The sequence below is a fragment of the Canis lupus genome, chromosome 3, assembly GCF_048164855.1.
Source record: "Canis lupus baileyi chromosome 3, mCanLup2.hap1, whole genome shotgun sequence".
In the NCBI taxonomy this organism is placed as follows: domain Eukaryota; kingdom Metazoa; phylum Chordata; class Mammalia; order Carnivora; family Canidae; genus Canis; species Canis lupus.
In genome coordinates, this window is record NC_132840.1 from 3,741,023 (window position 1) to 3,761,931 (window position 20,909).

At 37.5% G+C, this 20,909-nt stretch overlaps 1 long non-coding RNA gene across 2 annotated transcripts in view; it reads left to right on the top strand.

The window, feature by feature from the left end:
• Positions 1–20,909, top strand: part of LOC140624408 (uncharacterized) — a 223,259-nt gene that overhangs the window by 127,055 nt on the left and 75,295 nt on the right. The window contains exon 3 of one of the 2 annotated variants that reach the window (XR_012023882.1): positions 10,350–10,631. The exons of the other annotated variant lie outside the window; for it this stretch is intronic. This is a non-coding gene — a long non-coding RNA (uncharacterized lncRNA). Of the gene's footprint in view, positions 1–10,349; positions 10,632–20,909 lie in introns of those variants that run through there. 2 annotated transcript variants of the gene reach the window in all.

Consider the following 20,909-nt stretch of genomic DNA (forward strand, 5'->3'; position numbering starts at 1 on the left):
GATCTTTGGGCTTGTTCCTCCCACCATCAATCTTATTTAAAAGATACAATTGGGTGTTCATAAGAAAATTGGTAAGATTATACCATTTAGTGACTGCAGAAGCTCAGTTCCTCGGAACTTAAACCAGGGTGTCAACTAATGTGTGACATTATATTACATGTCTGCTCTTATCTAAATAAGGCTGGTCTTAAGGACCTCCACGGGCCAAAAAGTCAGACTAAGTTTACAACCCCCTCTTTGAGTTGAAGAAATGCAGAAACTCTCTTGCCCACTGAGAACATGTCCTGCCTTGGCAAATGACTATCACCAAAAACAAAAGGAAAGTGATTGAATTAGCACCAAGTTAATAAGGTGAAGTAAAGATAGTGAAACAGAACACTGAATCTGGAGGTACTGGTAGGGGGCATGGTGATGTTGGACCTTGAAATTGGTTGAGACTTTTCTCATCACATAGGTCTCGGTTTCCACAAGATAGTCATTTTCCACCTCTTCCTGAGCATAACTTTTGTCCTCACTTCTGACTCTTTAATCCTAAAGGCTAAACTAAAACCTATCAGCCTCTCTTTTTGTCCAGACTCCAGGGCAAGGCTTTCATTCTTTTGGGCCCATCTTGACCATTTAAAGTGCTTAGACTAGGAAACAAAAACAAAGCAGTCACAATTACTTATTTTATGGTATCTGAAGTCTTGTGCTAAACTCAACTCATTACGTATTGTTGCTATTATCTCCATATCCTTGATTAGGAAACTAAAGTTCTAAACTTAAGGTATACTAACGGACATTACCTTAGCTTGGATTCAGAATCCATTTTCTCTGATTGCAAATGTCACACTCTATACTGGAAGAAGTCATTCTCTGTGACCTTATATATCTACGTAATGGAAACCAAATCCCTACCTTGCACTATTGTTACAAGAAATAGATTAAGGGCAGCCTGGGTGGCTCAGCGGTTTAGTGCTGCCTTCAGCCCAGGGCATGATCCTGGAGACCCTGGATCCAGTCCCAGTCCCACATCAGGCTTCCTTCATGGAACCTGCTTCTCCCCTCCCTCTGCCTATGTCTCTGCCTCTCTCTCTCTCTGTCTCTCTCATGAATAAATAAGTAAAATCTTAAAAAAAAAAAAAAAGAATAGATTAACATGGTAAGCAAAACACACTAATGCTCAATAAATAGCATTTAAATATTTTTCTTTACCAGACTCCTTGCTAACAAGTAATATATTTTGTCCTCTACTAGAGTGCCCACTGTATGTCAAATCCTTAAGAAACATTATTGCTATAAAGAAGTAATTGATAAAATGAATAAATTAAAATAATAAATAGATGAATGGATTGAAATCTCTTGATAGTCTTTTTTCTCCCTTGAGTTCTTCTAGATGTGTAACACCTTCAGTCTTCCAGAGACCAGGCAATAGAAGATTTGAAAGGAAGGGTCTACCAGACATCCTTATGCTCCCTGGGTGAAGAATTATGTTTCTTAGTCTTTCAATCATTTGCCCTTTCTCATGATCTTAATTGATGCTGGCTCCCTGGATCCTTCCAGTAATAGAATAAAAGGTAAATAGTGTTGGAGAAGCCTATTTCTACCACTATAGATGTAAATTCATTCTTAAGGTAACTTATAATAATATCTTTCCATGAATTAATCATCAGGTATATATTGAGTCACTACTCATATGCCAGGGAGCTCTTTCAAATAAAAATATGAAAAAAAAACACAATTGGAATTGGAAAAAAGAAATTTCCAGCATTTTCATTATTGTAAAATTTTGTAGAAATTAGAAATCTAAATGTGTATCAACAGACGGATACATTAAATCGTGGTACATTTATATCATCAATTACCATGCATCCATAAGTAGAATGATTGCGATATCTATATGCTGATATGGACAGCACTACAAAGCATAGTGCTAAATGAGAAAAAAGAGTATATTATGGATATGAACACAGGAAATTATTTTTAGAAAATATAGACCTATAATATGATTCTATTCCCATGTACAACTTCAAGGTCACAAATAATGTGCAAAATACAACCCCATTAATGTAAAACAAAGGTAAACACCATAGCATCCATACATATATGCATAAAAAGGAAAGTGATGGGATGCATACTAAGCTGTTGAAGGTGCTTCCCCCTGGAGGGAATTAGGAAATTTTAAGGAATTAGGTGACATTTTCATATCATGTGCTACATATTTATGATGTTTATGATTAAACAAACAAATAAAAGTGTTAGACCTTACTCCAAGATTTCACATTTCATAGGGATGATATGGTATGTGGGCATAAAATCACATTATAGGTCTATATTCCCTGTAGAAAAATCCCTTGTTCATATTCATAACACAGTCTTCTCATCTGCAATTTTTTGTGTGAAATAAAAACAGTTATGATAACAAGTAAATTAATTTGGTGCATCACCTGAATATCAAAGCAGGCCTTTAACTTGCTAATGGAAATGTCAAAAATGATCAAGTTCCTATTCTTTCATTTTACCTGTGTGAAAACCTAGGCACAGCGAAGGAATGTTACCTGACCAGATCACACAGCAAATTACTAGCAGAATCTAGGGAAATACGTGGATTGGAACCCACATTTGGATGGATTATTTGGGCGCTTCTTTTGATTCTAAAATCAAAGAGTAAATATAATTTGATGTACAACATATTAAGAGACTTGGTTATCTCAGTGGCTCCAGGATGTTTATTCCACAATACAAAGTAGGCAGAAGTGATAGTTAACAATTAAAAAACACTAAGGTAGGATCATGTTTTGCTGCCACTGTTAGGCTGCTGAATATCAGTCCTCCCATTTTCCTTTGATCTCAGTCTTGCAATTTGAAAACCAGAAGAGTAATAAATGGCCATGAAATGCAGACAAAGATTCCTTTTGTTTGTCTCACAAAATAGGAAGATGGTCGAATTGATCAGTCATCAAGGGTATAATGATCTGAAATAAATACCAGCTCCTTTGATGTGGCTTAGGGTGCCAGCATTGCGGAAAAGGATCATTCTCCTGACTTTCACATAATTGAATGACTATGTTGGTTTGTGAATGGGCTTCCTTAATTGCGCACTGGTAATTTGGCATCCTGACATAAGTGTACGGGAACTGTGATCCCTCACCCTGCACAAGGGAGAGAAGATTGAACTGAGAGGGATGAATGAGGAGAGAGGCTTCCAAATTAGAAATAATTGGAGCAGAGAGCAGGTGACAGGAAAAGGTACAGGAATTACTCCACCTTCCCTCAAAGAAATGACACTGAGTCATCTGTGCGAGGCCATAGCCTCGATCTCTGACAGGTGTGTATTTGTTTTTAGAAACCATCAAGCAAAGACTATAGCCTCTGGGATGTTTCCATTCAGAAGAAGGATGTACTCTAAAAGGCTTAGCCATCTCGGTCTTGAGGAAGCCTTAACATGAAAACACAAAGCCCCATGAGCTGATAGGTGAAAGGCATCCGAAAAGGTCAGGAAATATGAGCGATGTTAAAGACTAATAGTTTGGAAGAGTATAGATGTTAGAGCCAGCAAATATTGTTTGGGGAACCTGCCATTTTTATGTACCTACTGTGCTACCCTGGACAAATTAGTTTACTTTCCATAATCCAGTTTCTTCCTCCTTTTCAAAAAGATGACAATGGGATCACAATGGTCCTTTTGTGATGATTGAAAGAGTTTACGAAGGTGGGTACATTCCAGGAAAAAGGTCGAAGTGGTCATTGGGCCCTCCTCTTCCTTCCTGTCTTTTAGATTAGAATAAGATAAAGTTTATGGTGTCAACATTTTACCAAGTTTGAAAGGCCAATTGGTAGTCCCCACTTATTTATAAACACTTTTCTGGGGAATCTCTCCTTCTTCAACACACACACCCTAAGCATCATTTGTGACATGATATTTCTTGTAATTGTATATATAGAACCTCCATGACCATGATCATTTCAGTCTGTTATAGTTTTTACAAACAGTCTCAGACCCTACTCTCTAGTTTCATAATCTTCTCACTAGTATTTGAACATTTTCAAAGTTAGCTATCTTATCATTAATTCATGTATACACTGAGATTAAATTTTTCCAACCATCGCCAAATTTTTTTCCAGGATTATCATTAATTTATTTATACCTGTGTTCTTTGATTAATGAACTCCCGATGATTTTTCAAGTACTTCCTATGAGCCAAGGACTGGCCAAGGCACAGAACCAGGGATGTCTCCTACCTTCATCAAGCTTACTATCCAGAGGAAAATATAAATAAATACAAAAATGACCATGAAAGGAAAAAATATCTTAATATCTCTGTAATGAAGTCATAAAATACCAGGAGGACACTTGATGGGGAGAACTCCAGGTGTGTGCAGGGGTTACTCCCTTGAGTAAAAGATGTGCAATATGTAACATCTGTGTGCATGTGTATGTGATGATGACAGTGAGGATGACGATGCTACCCCAGGGAGAAGGCTAAGCTTGTGCCAAGGTTCTTAAACTAGAGGTGAAATGGCAGAGTCACGTGAAGGGCGGATCGGCATGCTGGAGAACAAATGGCTAAAGGGGTTATGGTAGGGGATTAGGTTGGAGGCACGAAACATATTAATCTCTCCAAGACTCAAGACTCAACCTCAGGTGACTTTGGCAGGGAGACCATTCATCCCCCCATCCCTTAAGCTCTGTTACCACGAATAACGTGCCTATGATAACTATCGTTTTGCTGACTCAGACAAAATTCTGCATTGCTTTTAGTTAAAATTGCAAATTCTACCCAAGAACACGGGCCCTTTCACACTCTTGCCTGTATCTTCCGGCAGGGAAAAAAAAAAAAAAACTAAATAAATGTGTATTAGATGAAAGTATCAATTATGGCTAACTAACGTCTTTCCCTTCTTCCTTGATAGGTAACCACTGCCAGTGGTTCTCAAACCACAGGGTTCTTCACATTATGCCTTTAAAGTGCCTTAATATTCAGACAGGCAAGGTTTTTATTCTCAAATTAGGTATAAAAAGTCGAGGTTAGGCCTGACGATATGAATGTTTAACAAGGAGATTCTCTGTTGGCAAACTAAAACTTGAGAACTAGCGTACTGTGTGAATTAATACTCTTTCAATTTCTGAATGAGAATTTGTTGATTGAATTATTTTATTCTAATAATAAGCCAATAGTTTTATCATTACCCCTGACTTGCCCAGTTCCTGGCTCATAGGAAGTACTTGAGAAATCATTTTAACCAAAGGTTAAACATTATTTTTATCTGCTCGTGTCGTAAGAAGAAGACTCTTAAAATTGCACGTGTCCCGTAGGGATCCTGGACGCTGTCCCCTTGAGTGGTAGATACGGCCCATGTTGGGGATAGAGACTCTAAAGGAGGCTGGATCACACACCCGTGAGACATGAGTTTTCTTTCATTACCTGAGCTTTCACCTGGTGGAGACAAGGGGAGCTGGCCAACAAGTACCTGGACTTCTGCGAGGACATACTGACTGGCTACTATGCTGTGCTTCCTGGCCTAAATCCTTCTGAGCAGCCGGCAATAGATGGGCCTTGTGATCGCCTTGGAATTCTTAATATTTATTTGAAAGTAAGAAGACGAGTCCCTGGCGGGCATTGTCCCTGATACTCCTATACATGCTTTCTCAAACTGCGTAATCCCATACCTTTCTCTCCTTGTTCCCAGGGTCTCTTCCTCGTAGGAAGAGTTCCCCACCCTTGTCCACCAGATAGGCTACAACCTCTCTTTCAAGGCTCAATTTAAACACTTCTTTAACTTTTTGTTCATTCTCAAGGCAGAAGAATGTGTCGCCTTCTCTGTGTTCACGTGGCACCACATCTGCGTTCTTGTTTTAGCACTTCACTGAGTTGCTGTCATCTTTGAGGTGTCTGTGTCTCCTCCTAGGGGCACAGTGTGTCTATGCATTTTGCATATCCACTGTCTTGCACAATTCTTGAAGCAGAAAAAAAATGATCAACTTTTTATGAAACTCCACTAAATCGCAGGGCTATAGCTGGACGTCTCGGGATCAAGTATAAATTATACCACTTCCTCAAGATTTAGGCAATAGCTAAATTTTACCTTAAGGGCTGTTATTCCTAAAATTCTTTATGTACCTCACCCATGGGATTTGGTCTCTGTCTTTTAAGAATTCATATTGCTGTAATTGTTGTGTGGTTGTATTATCAGGACTATACTTAAAGAAATTATTGTATGCCTACCTTTGTCCCCTCAGAATATCACACTCTTGAGAGAAGCAGCAATATCTTACTACTTATGTGGTTTAAAATACAAAACTGAGGTGTGAATGTAAAGGAAACATGCAAGGAAAGTTTGTTAAAATACATTCAACTGCAGCTTTATAATTTAATGATTTACAATTGTTGTTGGATAGGAATCTGCTTATGTAGGTTGTTAAAATGCATCTGGTTTTACTAATTTTAAAGAAATATATTTCACTTTGTTCTACAACCATTATTTCCATTTAAGCAGAAGTTTGTAGCTCCCAAACCACCTTCATATGCATTGTCATCTGATCCAGATACTAGTGTCTTATAAACATGGAGAAGGCATGGAATAAAGGGCAGAGTGATGATTTAGAGCCACACCAAGCCGTGTTCCACTCTGACTCCAGCCCTTGGACCAGCCATGTAAATTATTTCATGCAATTTCGTATATAAAATGAAGATATCGGAGTCTGCTATTATTGATAATATTGTGAAGTTCTGTCAGTGATTACCTTCTTTTGGAAAGTAAGCAAAGAAAAAAATATTTCAGCCTCGTTATGGTTGCAATTACTTGGATGAAAGGGAAAAGCAATAATCAATTACCGTTGAGTATAAGAATACGAGTCCCTAGTGTTAAACAATGTCATTCTTCCGAGCAACATCAAGGGATTTTAATAAATAGGAATTAGATTTCTACTTCTGTTATGCACATTTTCAGAGATCCTAAGTAGACACGTGACAACATCATTTTGTGAGTGAAGAATTTTGGAAGAGAGGGTAAAACGAAGGGTAGACTCATCCTGCCACTGAGCAGGACCAGAGCTGGCACTATAAGACCAGCCTGAGGAACTGGGAAGAACCATAAGTTCTCATGATACTTGACTCCCTGGTTTTCCTTTTAACTTTAGCTGGAAACGAGAGCTTAGTACTCACTATTTGCTACTCACTTCATTTACAAAACTAAATGTGCTTAGTAAATTAGAGTATCATGTCTACAGTCTAAGGAGGAGATTAGGTGGCCCAAGTTGTAGATGCTATTCCTATCTCCTATGTCCAATTCACCACAAACATGGGGATAAAACACACACGAAAAAAACAAAACAAACCTTCTATTCTGATTTTAAAGAGTCTACTGTGAAAAACACATAATGATAAAGCACATCTAATTTGATCCCTGTGTGGATTGGCGGCAATACGAAATTGTAATGCCTGTGTCCCCTACCACCCCGCCCCTGAAGCATCAGGGATTTCATTTAAGCAGATAGATAGATAAGTAAGGAGGCAGGTAGCTGGCTAGCTGGAGAGGTAACTATCTAGCCAGACAGATAGATATAAAGATAAGGCCAGAGGTATTTAGTTTCCCTACATCATGGCCTCAAAGTTGTTCATGTAATAGTAATCCCTACACCCACTCACACACATGCACACCAGACTGCCTGAATTTCCCTGTTTTGTCTCTGTTACTACTGTGTCCCCACCCCCACCCCCCATATGCTTCCTATTTTAGTGGATGTGTCACTTCTCTGGGTCTGTTGATTTACTTATAAATTTGAATATAATTCCATATTTATTAGTCTTATAATAATTTAATAAATATGGAACAAGAAGGAGGCAGATAATTTCAGCAGGTTCCAGTTCACCAACTTGAAACAAGTATGCTATTTTCCATAATCAATATATTTTTGATTAATGAGTATAAAAAGTAACAGTCTCTACTTATCACCCCTTGCATATTTCTCTGTAGATATTGAAGATTTATTTATTTTCATTGTTCATTTTCCCATTTGTGGGTTTAATTATTTTCCTTTGAGGTCCCACAAAAAACGTGGGAGGTGCCTCTCCTGGTAGCCCTCCAGCCTTCCAGCTGAGAAGCACACAGGGCCCTTTGTAAATAATGAACTAATCAATTTTCACTTTACCGTTCTCATTTTAATTCATATAGCTAGGTTTTTCAGATCTGAGTGATTGTAAAAATTAAGATTTGATTAAATGTATTAAATAAATGAGTAAGATGTTTCTCCAGCTCTTTAGTGATTAAAATAAGGGGAAAAAAAAAGTATGTTTCTCAAAATGATACAGGAGCAAAGTTAATGAGTTTACGTGTATTACTATTGCTTGCATTAATTATAGCTATTCTCTTTCATTTTTAATTTCTTTTTTAAAAAATATTTTTTTTTTTATTTATCCATGAGAGGCAGAGAGAGAGAGGCAGAGACACAGGCAGAGGGAGAAGCAGGCTCCTTGCAGGGAGCCCGATGTGGGGCTCTATCTAGGGACACCAGGATCACGCCGTGAACCAAAGGCAGATGCTCAACCACCGAGCACCTTCATTTTTAATCTCAAAGTACTTTCTATCAATGATAATTAATTGGAAAGACCACTCTGAGGCTTTCTGACACAGACCTGGAAAAGAGATCTGATTTTAGTTTTACCTCTTCATTGGAATACAAGCCAATAATTTACATGCCTCATGATATCTTGCAGCTTTGGAAAAGTACCTCCAGGTTTTACATCATCTTGTGTGCACACAGAGTATAATGAATTAGTCAATTCAAAAATATTTGAAACTAGTTTCAGAGGGAAAAAGGAAGAAATAGGAATAGAGGAAAAAACCCCACACCCCTTGACATACTTCTGAAATACTGACAGTAAAACAACCACCAATGTTACCTCATTTACAAAAGATGTCAGGTTTTCTGTGCCATTTCTCCAAGCCTAGTATTAAAACAAAGCAAAACAAAACAAAACAAAAACAAAATGTTGCATAGAATTCTATAATGGATGAAAGTTGGTGTATGTAACTATCTCTCATTACCAATGTGAGCATTTAGTCCAGTTCCAATTTTGCTATTGAAAGTTTTTAATAAAATGCCCCTTTGCTTTGTTCTACATAGACAAGGTTTTGAGTTGATTATTGCTTTTGTTTTGATTGATGTTGCGATTTTTCTTTCCTCTTGGATAAATATCTGTGAATACAAATACTGAACAAAAGCAGTGCGTATTGAAAATATCTACAGATGCTGACAAGTTTTGGTCTAAAAATACTAGGCCAATTTTCATTTCCATTACATATTTATGAAACTATGCTGTACCCCACACTGTTTCCACTATTGAGTATTAATAATATTTCCTTTATTTATTTTTAAATAATATTTCCTTCAAATTTTTTTTCAATTGTACCTATAGTTAATAATGACATAAATTAAAAAAAATGTTAGGAAAGGTAGACTTCATGCTAACTGTGCTTACCACATTAAAATAAATTTTAAAACAAACATACAAACAACACAGCTGTTGATATATTATGCATTTCTTTGATTACTATTGAAGTTCAACCTCTCCAGTGCTTATGGTTTTTTAATATATCCTTGTCACTCTGTAGACTGTTTATATGATGTTTTCTGTTTTTATTGGTATGTTGCTTATTTTTCTTTTGATTTTTTATTTGTCCCTTAAAATTATAGTAAGTAGTCAACCAATGTTATACAAGTTTATAGTGCTCCCAAGGAGGGGAATCTCTTATATACTAACACATGCTAGCCAGTGTCAACTCCTCCCTATTTCTTATACGATAAAGTCTCATCCATTTTTTTAAGATGTATTTATTTATTTGAGAGAGAGAGTCTGCACATGCTTGTGCACATATGTGTGAGGAGGGGCAGAAGGAGGAGGAGAGAGAGAATCCTCAAGCAGCTGAGCATGGAGCATGGCATGGGGCTTGATCCCAGGACCCTGAGATCATGACCTGAGCTGAAACCAAGAGTCAGATACTTAACAGACTGAGCCACACAGATGCCCCAAAGTCTCATCTTTTTAATCTTCCATTTTTTAAAAACAATTTTATATATTTATTCATGAGAGACATGGAAAGAGGAAGAGACACAGGCAGAGGGAGAGGCAGGCTCCCCCCTCGATCCCATGGGACTCGATCCCATGACCCCAGGGTCACGATCTGAGCCAAAGGCAGACACTCAAGCACTGAGTCACCTAAGTGCCCCTTAATCTTCTATTTAAGTGTTTCTGTGATCTTTTCTATTTTACTATTTCATTTTAAGTTTTAGCTTTCTCTTTTGTTAATATCCTTACTGAATCTTGTGATGTTTCTGAACTTGCTTTTTTTTTTTTTTTTTTTTTAAGGTTTTATCTATTTATGCATGAGAAACACAGAGGCAGAGCCAGGGGCAGAGGGAGAAGCCGGTTCCATGCAGGGAGCCCGACGTGCGACCTGATCCCAGGACCCGGGGGTCACACTCTGAGCCGAAGGCGGACGCTTAACCACAGAGCCACCCAGGTGCCCCTAAACTTGCTTTTAAATTCTACCTGGCATAAACCTAGGATAACATTGGTTTGCAAGAAATCTTTGTTGAATGAATCAACTCAAATTGGCCGTCGTCTACTCAAGAGTCAGCCAACATTCTCTCACAGGTAGTACCCAGTTCCTAGTTTGCACACTTCTGACATATTTCTCTATCGATGTTTCAAGAAATTTTAACAGAGTGCCTGGAAGACATCAGTTGTTCTAGTATAGATTATTCTTTTTTTTTTTTTTTTTTTTTAGTATAGATTATTCTGAGCTGCTCCAGTAAAAGAACTGTCATGTCATAGATGTGTTTCTCAGAGCAGGAAAAGTTGAAAGCAGTCCTCATCAGATCATAATAACGAACGATGGTTTTTCATTCTCAGATCCCTAAAGAATAATTTGTATGAAGTGTTTAGCATAGGACATGGCAAATTTGCAGTCTCACAAAAAAATATTAAAGGACATCATTTTTATTTGTTGAGAATCATAGTTTTTGCTACTTTAGATTATTTTTGCATATATGTCCACTCTCTCTGCCCCTAATTAATCACATGTGGATAAACTGACTTTCCCTATCAAATGATGTGGCCTTGATTGTGTGACTAGTTTGACCAAAGGGTGTTGGCAAAAGTGATGAAAGTAGAAGCCTCCTATGTGTTTGACCAGAGTTTGACTTGGCTTTTGCACATCAGTGACCCACCATGAGCAAAGTACGCCATAGGCATCGGCTGGCCCTGGATTCTGGGCCCCAGAACAAAAGCTCATAGAGCATATCTGAACCTAATCCAGAGCCTAAAGCCATGCTTAACTGCATCTTCATGCTGAAGTGGCTGAGATGCAGATAAGCTCAGCCAAATCACAGCTGACCTGTAACGCCTTGAGTGTAAGAACAAATGCAGATTGTCATAAGCCACTGAGTTTTGGGATCATCTGTTATATCAAGAGTACAATAGCTAAAAGGTGTATTACTGGTGCTCAGCAGCACCCATAATAATAGTAATAGATTGCCAAGTGACTCCTATAGGTTTTCTCATGTAATTTTCCCATAATTATAGAACGTTTTATCATCCTCAGACACAGAGTTTAAAAAAACATGCTAAAAAAAAAAGGTGATGCACTAAAGATTGGAACCCAGGCTTTCTGAACCCATGTTCTCTATGACCATATCACGTAGCCCCTTTAAATATCCAAAATGTGACTTCCCAAGGAGATAACACAAGGTGTGTGTGTGTTTTTAGACTTTATTTTTATTTATGAGAGAGAGAGAGAGAGAGAGAGACTGACCATGAGTGAGCAGAGGGAGGTGCAGAGGGGAAGGGAGAGAAAATCTGAAGCAGACTCTGTGCTCAGAGCAGAGCTGACTCAGAGCTCGATGTCACCATGGCGAGATCACGAACTGAACCAAAACCAAGAGTAAGAGGCTTAACCAACTGAGCACTCAGGCCCCTCAACATGAGGTGTTTTAAGGGTTTTGCAAGCATTTTTGATATTTTGTGAATATCGGGAATCTGACTCAATCTGACATTAAGAATATGGGGTAAAGAAGTAACTCCCAATCTCAGCCACTCATATCACCTGGGAGAGGTAGTGGGGGAAGGGGAGTAAAGATATTTGGGGTCCAACATAGACATTCTGAAGTAAAAGCCCCATGGGCAGAGACCATGGATATTTATATGGGATATACTCCTTAGGTAATCTGGAAGGAGTTAGGTTTGCATCTCACCAAGGGACCCTTAGGCTAGGAATGACAATCTTTATTAAGAAAATAATTCTATTTATATTTTCTTTCCTAAATGACAAAGTTATTTGAATCTCCATTTTTCCCTGGAAAGAATGTCATACCTAGTATACTTAGCTAACTTGATCCATCAAGAAAAACTCCATGTTCCCCATCTTGTCCTTCTTAGCCGTATGACATCATGAAAAGATCATGACATGAGGACTCAAAAGCTGGTTTCCAACACAGAATCTGCTTTACTAGGTGTGTGACTTTAAACATGCAAGTTAAATTCACTTTCCTTATTTAAAACAAACAAAACCCAGCATAATAATCCTTCCTGAGTAAGGTTTTTGAGAGATTCACTGAGCTAACATGTTCTAGAACATCCTGTCCAATGACACAATGTGTAGTGAGTGCTCAGTACACATCCAGGGCTGTGTTCCCTTCTTTTGTGCATCAAGCTGTATGGAAGGTTTGTAGCAGCAAGAAAACAAAGAATTCTGTTTTAAATGCTCATTTTTTGAGAGTTCTCTGAGCAGCAGATGCTACATGAGTGCTTTCCCTTCAACGTCACAATCTGAGGCAGTCTCTGCAAATATGGGATTAAGCCTCAGGATAGCACTGCCTTCACGCCTTTGATTAGAAAGAGGAACCACTCACCTGAGTGTCTGTTCCCAAAGCCTTGACAGGCTCCCAAATTTACAAATCATGAAATTATCTCCAGGTAGTAAATCTAATCTGGAATCCCCCTTCTTTTTTCTACCTTCACTTAGAAATGTGATAATGGAAGATGACCATATCCACTCATTTATATATTGGGTATGCCTGCCGACCTGCCTATGTTTAATTTTTAGAGGAATATTTTTTGATATTTAAAAGGTTTTCTTTTGGTTTGTTTTTGTTTTGGTAAATTCAAAAGATAAGCATATTGAACATTAAGCAAGAAAAAAACCCCACGATTATTTGTGTATAAAACCTTTGTCTCTCTCATTTCAAACTATCTGCCTTGTTTCCCAGATAGGCAAAGCAATTTGTCAGCTCTAAACTCTTACTGGGAAATTGAACTTTAAAGCTGTTCACTGATATGCCCAAGGAGCTATAAGGAACATGGGTAAGAATGGCACAGGGTTCATTCCATTGAAACTTGCCAAGCCACTTGGTTACACCACACACAAAAATAAACTCAAATGGATTAAAGTCATAAATGTGAGACCTAAAACCATAAAAATCTTAGAAAAGAACATAGATAGTAATTTCTTTGACATTAGCCATAGATGTATTTTTCCAGATATGTCTCCTCTAGGAAAGGGGGAAAAAAAAAACAAAACACAGAACAAAATTAAAGCTGCTGGGACTATATCAGATAAAAAGCTTTTGCACAGGGAAGGAAGCCATCAACAAAACAAAAAGGCAACCTACTACATGGAAGAAGATATTTGCAAATGGTTCATGTGATAAAAGGTTAATATCCAAAATATATAAAGTCATACAACTTAAGAACAAAGGGGAAAAATAATCTGATTCAAAAATAGGCAGAGGACTTTAATAGACTTTTTTTTTTTCCAAAGAAGACAGACAGATAGCTAACAGACACATGAAGATGCTCGTCACTAATCATCAGAAAATGCAAATCAAAGCCACTGTAGGATATCACCTTATACTTGACAGAAAGGCCAGAGTCAAAACAAGAAGAAATAACAAGGGAATCCCTTGGGGGCTCAGCGGTTTAGCACCTGCCTTTGGCCCAGGACGTGATCCTGGAGCCCCGGGATCGAGTCCCACATCGGGCTCCCTACATGGAGCCTGCTTCTCCCCTCTGCCTGGGTCTCTGCCTCTCTCTCTCTCTCTCTCTCTCATGAATAAATAAATAAAATCTTAAAAAAAAAAGAAGAAGAAATAACAAGTGTTGGGGAGGACACAGGAAAATAGGAACCCTCATGCACTGCTGGTGGGCGTGCAAAGTGGTGCAACCACTGTGGAAAACAGTACGAGATTCCTCAAAAAAAAAAAAATTAAAAACAGAATTACTATAGGATCCAGTAACTCTACTACTGTTTACCTCATAAAATAAAAACACTAACTTGCAAAGATCAGCTCTGTGTTTATTGCACGTTATTTACAACAGCCACAGCATGGAAGCAACCTACATTTATCCTGATGAGCACTGAGCAATGTAGAGAATTGTGGAATGTTGTGTACCTGGAACTATAAAACTATGCTAATTTTACTGCTTGCTGATTTTTTTGAGAGCGGAAATTATGTCTTTTTTGGAAATTAGAATGAATATCAAGGTGCAGAACTTCAGACTCTGATTTCTTTTCTAAGTTATCACCACTCAGTTCATAGGACACTATTCAGTTACATTATTCTCTAGTAGATGAGCATCCAAGCAACAACAAACAAACAAAGCCCTTCTCTGATTTCAGTGTGTTAGCAATTTTTCAAAGCCCTTTGAACTATAGCCTCATCACCGTTTTGTTATGAGGTATCTCATGATACCGTACACAGGAGCCCACCAATGCCTGTGAATGGACACAGGTATGAGAGTTGCCCAGTTCTTATTTCTTCTGTTTTCTTTCTTTTCCTTTTCCCTTTTTTTTTTTTACATTTTTGTTTTCCCTTCCTCCTCCTACTCCTTTTCTCCTCCTCGTCGTCCTCGTCGTCCTCGACCTCCTCGTCCTCCTCCTCCTTCTTCTCCTTCTCTTCCTTCTTCTCTTTCTCCTTCTCCTTCTTCTTCTTTCTTCTTCTTCTTTCCTTCTTCTTCTTCTTTTCTTCTTCTTCTTCTTCTTCTTCTTCTTCTTCTTCTTCTTCTTCTTCTTCTTCTTCTTCTTTCTTTTCTTCTTCTTCTTCCTCTTCCTTCTCTTCTTCTTCTCTGTCTTCTTTTTCCCCTTCCCTTCTTTTTCTCTTCCCTTCCCTCTCTGTCTCTGTCTTTCTTTTTTCTTTTGAGTGACTGTAGGCCTCTCTAGGCCCCTGCACACTCTAGACGGCCAGGACAGGTCATCAGCTCTGGGCCCTCAGACCAACAGTCTTATCCCTCTCCTCCACTGACAGGCAAAAGCTATGGCTGAGGAAATCAAAGCAATGTCCACACAGACAAAAAGGAAAACAGGTCCCCAGCCTGCCACCCACCCCAACAAAGTATTGCTACTTCTCAATGAAGTATCCAGGGACAAACCCTTTGGAAGCGGGAAGAAGAGAGATCATGCCCTGTAACCAGTAAAAAGAAATGATTAAGAAGTCAAGGCTGATTGCCAGGAAGGGAAATTTTTAATGAACAAAGTGCCAGAAGGAAAATAACAAATCAGAGAACTAGGTGTTAAACTGAGTTTAGATAGGTTCAAGATCATGCCAAGTCCCCAAGGTCCGTAAGTGGCAGAGTTTGAAGCCATATTCTTAACTACTATGATCAGATGTGCTAGACAGTTTTGTGATATTTAGATACCAAGCTGTATGGGTAGGATGCCTGCATGGAGGTGCAAATACATTTTTATTTCTAAATCTGTAATGTACATAACATCAATAGTCATAACAGAGGGCATTTATGGGAGGAAGTACATGAAAAACACTGTCTTCTCCATAAAAAAATCATTTAGAAAAAAATTATATAAAATGTTGCAGTGAAGTTTGCACACGTTTTTATGTTTGGCATCTAAACATCCTTACTTTAGAGCAAATTGGTAACCTTAAATAGATGACGCAAGCAAGGAAGAGCTCTTTTCCTGTAAGACTGTGAACAGTATGGCTGTCCTATATTGATTTTAGTAAAAGGGAAAGAAAGGCTGCTTTCAGCAAGGACTTGGCTTTGGCTGTGGCCATAATATTCTGGGAAGCATCTAATTCTTAGAGTTGTGTGTGTGTGTGTCTCCCTATCTTGGTCCTGTTGATTCCTTTTCATTTCCAAAAATTACTCACTGCTACCATTACTGGGAACTGGTTCCTTTACAAGAAAGAAGAAAGAAAGAAGAAAGAAGAAAGAAAGAAAAGAAGAAAGAAGAAAGAAGAAAGAAAGAAAGAAAGAAAGAAAGAAAGAAAGAGACAAAGAAAGACAAAGAAAGACAAAGAAAGACAAGAAACAAAGAAAGAAAGGCTAATTTGGTGATTTCTGAAATCACAAGCTTAGTGTACACTAGGCTCTATTCTTGACAAAGAGACCCAGAGCTTTATGAAAAAAAAAAAAAAAAAAGAAAGAAAACACCCTTAACTTGCCTATAGAATGATTTTTGTTTTGACACGCCATGACTTCAGCTCTGGCTTCAAAATATTTCCATTCCTTCATATAATCACATTCAATAATCATTTTTAAAAAATGTTTTCTTTGCATGCCTGCTGTTTTGTGTCCTTCATTCTTGTCTGCACGTAATTTGAGGGCAAACTACAGTCAGGAATATAGAAAGAATCCTCCTCCAGCCGTTGCATTAATTGATGTCTGGGAGTAAGGTAATGCTATCTAATGAGACTGAATCAAGTGATCAGTGTAAAAATACAGATTTTCAAATACATTTTATCTAACCATTTGAGCTGCTTGAAAATTGGCATAATTACACACTCTGAGACTCTAAGATATGGTAATTCTTGATTCAGATATTTCATTTCACAGGAGAGGGAATGAGAAGGCAAGGTTTGATGTGAGTGACTTCAGTACCCATTGACTAGAACAGAGCACACTTTTCAAACACACATGAAAGAAATGTAAATTATTAAATTACCTGAAGTGATTCTGAACAACTAGACCCACCTTAACATTCTCATACTACAAATAAAGCCTTCATTTTTTTTTTCAGGAAAAGAATCTCATAATCAAAAGACTATGAATATTCAGAACAAAAATGAGATCAGAAAATTTATGGTGCTTATACAAGGAGAGGGAAGAAATTAGATTTTTAATTCACGTCATACCCATTTCGCATTCCATGGTTGGGTACTTTGTCCTCAAAACAGAGGATTCATTATGAAGTGAGAGCAATTTTAAAAATACATTTTACTGAATTACGGCAAGAAAAACACCATAAAATGGCAGGGAGTTAAAAACTGAAGTAGTGTGTGTGTGTGTGTGTGTGTGTGTGAACACATACACACACCTGTTCACCCGTTCTGCATGTCTGGTGCAAGCGCAGGCATAGAGGAGGGGCACCGTCAATGTGTGAATCCTGTTTCCGGATAGCAAACCCAGTTGTATGTGACTTTATGACTTCAGTGAGGACAAATCATCTCTCAAAATGGGACATTATTGTCGGCCTACTATGTCCAGCCGCTGCCTATGCCATGGTTCTGCCCGGAGGACTTAGCAAGTAGAAGATACACACATGTAAAAAGGTCAACTCACTATATTGTGAAAAATGCCATGATCCAGACCGCTATACCCGGGGAGTCTACATTAGTCCAGGGTCCCCACTTTCCAATATGCTTCCATTTTATCATTTTCTAATCTGTCTTCCATTTGTCCCATCAGAGTAATTATTTTTCTACGATGTGAAAAGCTGGGCATATCTCCTCCCCAACATTTCTTTTGGCAAAACAAATCTGGTTATGGAATTTTCTGAAACTATGCAGACATTGCTGATAGGTCACCAAAAAAACAAAAAAAAAAAAAAAAGAAAAAAAAAGAAACAAAAACAAACTGCAGTTTCTGAGAAAAATAACTTTTCTTCTTGATTTTCCATATTAGAAAATGGTTTTATATAAAGTACTTGATACAGAGATATATAAATCAAGCCATTGATTTTTAGCCTCACAAACAACAATATTTATGAGATAACATGAAGAGGAAGAAAGCTGACTGCTCATGGAAAAAAATACCATAAAGTCACAGAAAATGACTATGAGAGAGAACTCTTTTTTCATATCTTAGCACCTCCCCCAGAAGAGAGTATTTTATATACATTTTATGTTATACAATATATTTTATATATTAAACATATAAAATTTATAAGTATATACTAAACATATATTAATTTATATCAAAAATATGTATAAACACCCTATATATGTACTTTGTGTATGTACTTAAAACACTGGCAACATCATTTTAGAGATCTAAATAAAGAAAAAATGCATTAAATTTTCAAAATAAGGCAGTTTTTACTCAATATTACATCAACAGATATAAATTGCAAGAAATGCATAGTATTTCAGAACAGGAAAACTGGAGCTCAGAAAAAAAGAACACAAAGAGAAAGAAAAGTGGCATTGTTGAAAGAATTTCAAAACATGTCTAGAGATTCTAAATCCAACTACATCCCAGCTGGTTTGCTCATCATGTGCTAATGCTTCCTAATAGGGTCTTAACTCTAACAGTAGTAAGAATATGAGTGGCTCCTATTCCATTTATCATTAAACACATACAGGGAAGTGAAGATGGGCTCTTTACATGGCTCACCATTATTTTTTTTCGCTTTTCTCCATTATGTTGCTATATTTTTCTATTCTATATTTTTATTTGGAACACACTTTTGGTGCTTGATTTCGTGTGTCAACTATGATGTTAATTTTAGGTGGACTAAGGGAAGTCCAGATAGCTGGTAAAACATATTTCTGAGTGTGTCTGTGAGGGTATCCCCAGAAAAGACTGGCACTGAATCAGTAGACTGTGTAAAAAGGATTGCCCTCACCAGAGCAGGTGGGAAACATCTATCCATTGAAGGCCTGAGTAGAACAAAAAGGTGAAGGAAAGGCAAATTCACTCTCTCTGTTTGAGCTGAGACATCCATCTTCTTCTGCCCTCAGACATCAGTGCTCCTGGTTCCTGGGCTTTAGGGCGTGGAGCAGGATTTACATCCTTGGCCTCCAAAATCTCAAGGTTTTGGTCTCAAAGTGAATTATACTACCAGCTTTTCTGGGTCTCCTATTTGCTGATAGTGATTGTTGGGGCTTCTCAGCCTCTGCAATCATGTGCGCCAGTTCCTATAATAAATCTCTCTCTCACACACACACACACACATAGATAGATAGATAGATAGATAGATAGATAGATAGATAGATAGATAGATGATAGATAGATGATAACCACCTGAGGCATATTTTCCTTCATTCTCTCACTTCCTGATTCAATATTTATGGATCTACTGTACTTATATCTGCTGGCTGGGTGTCCAAATCATTGCAGGTTTTCCCATCACTTTTTGGATGCATTTAATTCAAATCAACAGAGAAAAGTTGCTGCATGTCCCAGAAATTGCCAAGGAAGAGTTTTCATATCTGCTTTATTAACAACATGTAAAAGGAAAAAGGCTTATTTTAAGGTCTGTCACAAAACTTCGAATGTAGCAATAAGAGGATAAAGGCAGTGCCCTTTCCTTTCTTTGACTTTCACCAATTTATAAGCCATTCAAGGTTCCGGTCATCCGTTCTGACCTGTCTGCCTCTGATTCACATGATGTCAGAGAAGAGGAAAAGAATTCACAAACAATCCATTACCTTTTTCCCCTTCTCTTATTTTCTCTAGCAAATATGTATAGTGCAAATTCATGTCAAAAGCCATTTCCACTATAATTTAGACTATAAATCCTCAAGGCATAAAAGTGTAGTCATTAGTTCATGCTAAGCCACACAGAAATTGAAGGACGAGAGAATTGCCTCGTGAGGAAAAGTAAAAATGAGAGGGAGAGGTAAATAGATTGCAATTATTTTGCAAGGATCAAAACCTATTCAAGGCCATTTAAGATTCATCTTCTAGTCTGGGAAGGTTACAGCATAGACAAGATTGAACAGGGATCTGTTTAATTCAACGTATCCACAATTTTTGAAAAAAGGATATTTTCTTAAACTTGAGCAACTTTGCTTACACTTAAGGAATAATAATCTGAGAAGTTTTATAATTTGAAATGAATATTCAAGAAGGTTATGGGATGCATTGCTGAAGGGTCATCATGTTATAAAGTCTTCCACCATTTTGAGTGCCATTACACTAAATGTTTTGACTATCCCTTCTCCAAATATATATTTACTGAGAATCTACTATATGCTAGTGTGTCACACATAGACAAATATCTATTTGTCATTTCGAAATCCATTTGATTACTCAATCACTCGAACATACTAAATAAACTCCTTTCTGTCATGTGGTGTGTATCTAAAAAAAAAATTTAACCAGGTATAGGATACATAAAGAGTGGTGTAAAAAAACAAGTTTTACATTTGATAAATTCAGGGATTTCTGGGGCAAATAAAAATTGTTTCAATACAGAGTAACATGGGATAAAATAGGGGGATAGGCACCAACAATAACTGTTAGAAGGATCACAGAAAATATCACAAGAACAATAGTATGTGGGTTAGATGGATAAGTAAAAATGTGTTTAGTGGATACAGAAATTAATGTGTATATGATTTTGTGTATTTAAGGATACACAATGAGTTCCATGAAACCTGTGCTAGGATTCTCAGTAAGGGAAGATTGTGTACCCATTGAACATCTGCCAATGCCGGGGGCCATTTTTAATTATTATCACTTGTTGGACAGTGCTTTAGGAATCTGGCGAGTAGAGGTCAGGTCTGCTGCTAACCACTGTATAATGCACAGACAAGTTACTCGTCAAATATTAAAAGTTATTCAACCTAAAATGGAAGTAATGATTTAAAGGAAGTGGGTAAAGGATCAAGAGGGATCAGAAATGAAGTCAGTGATCTAAATATGGCATTTTGATGTTTTATTATGGGTAACGAGAGGACATATAGTTTT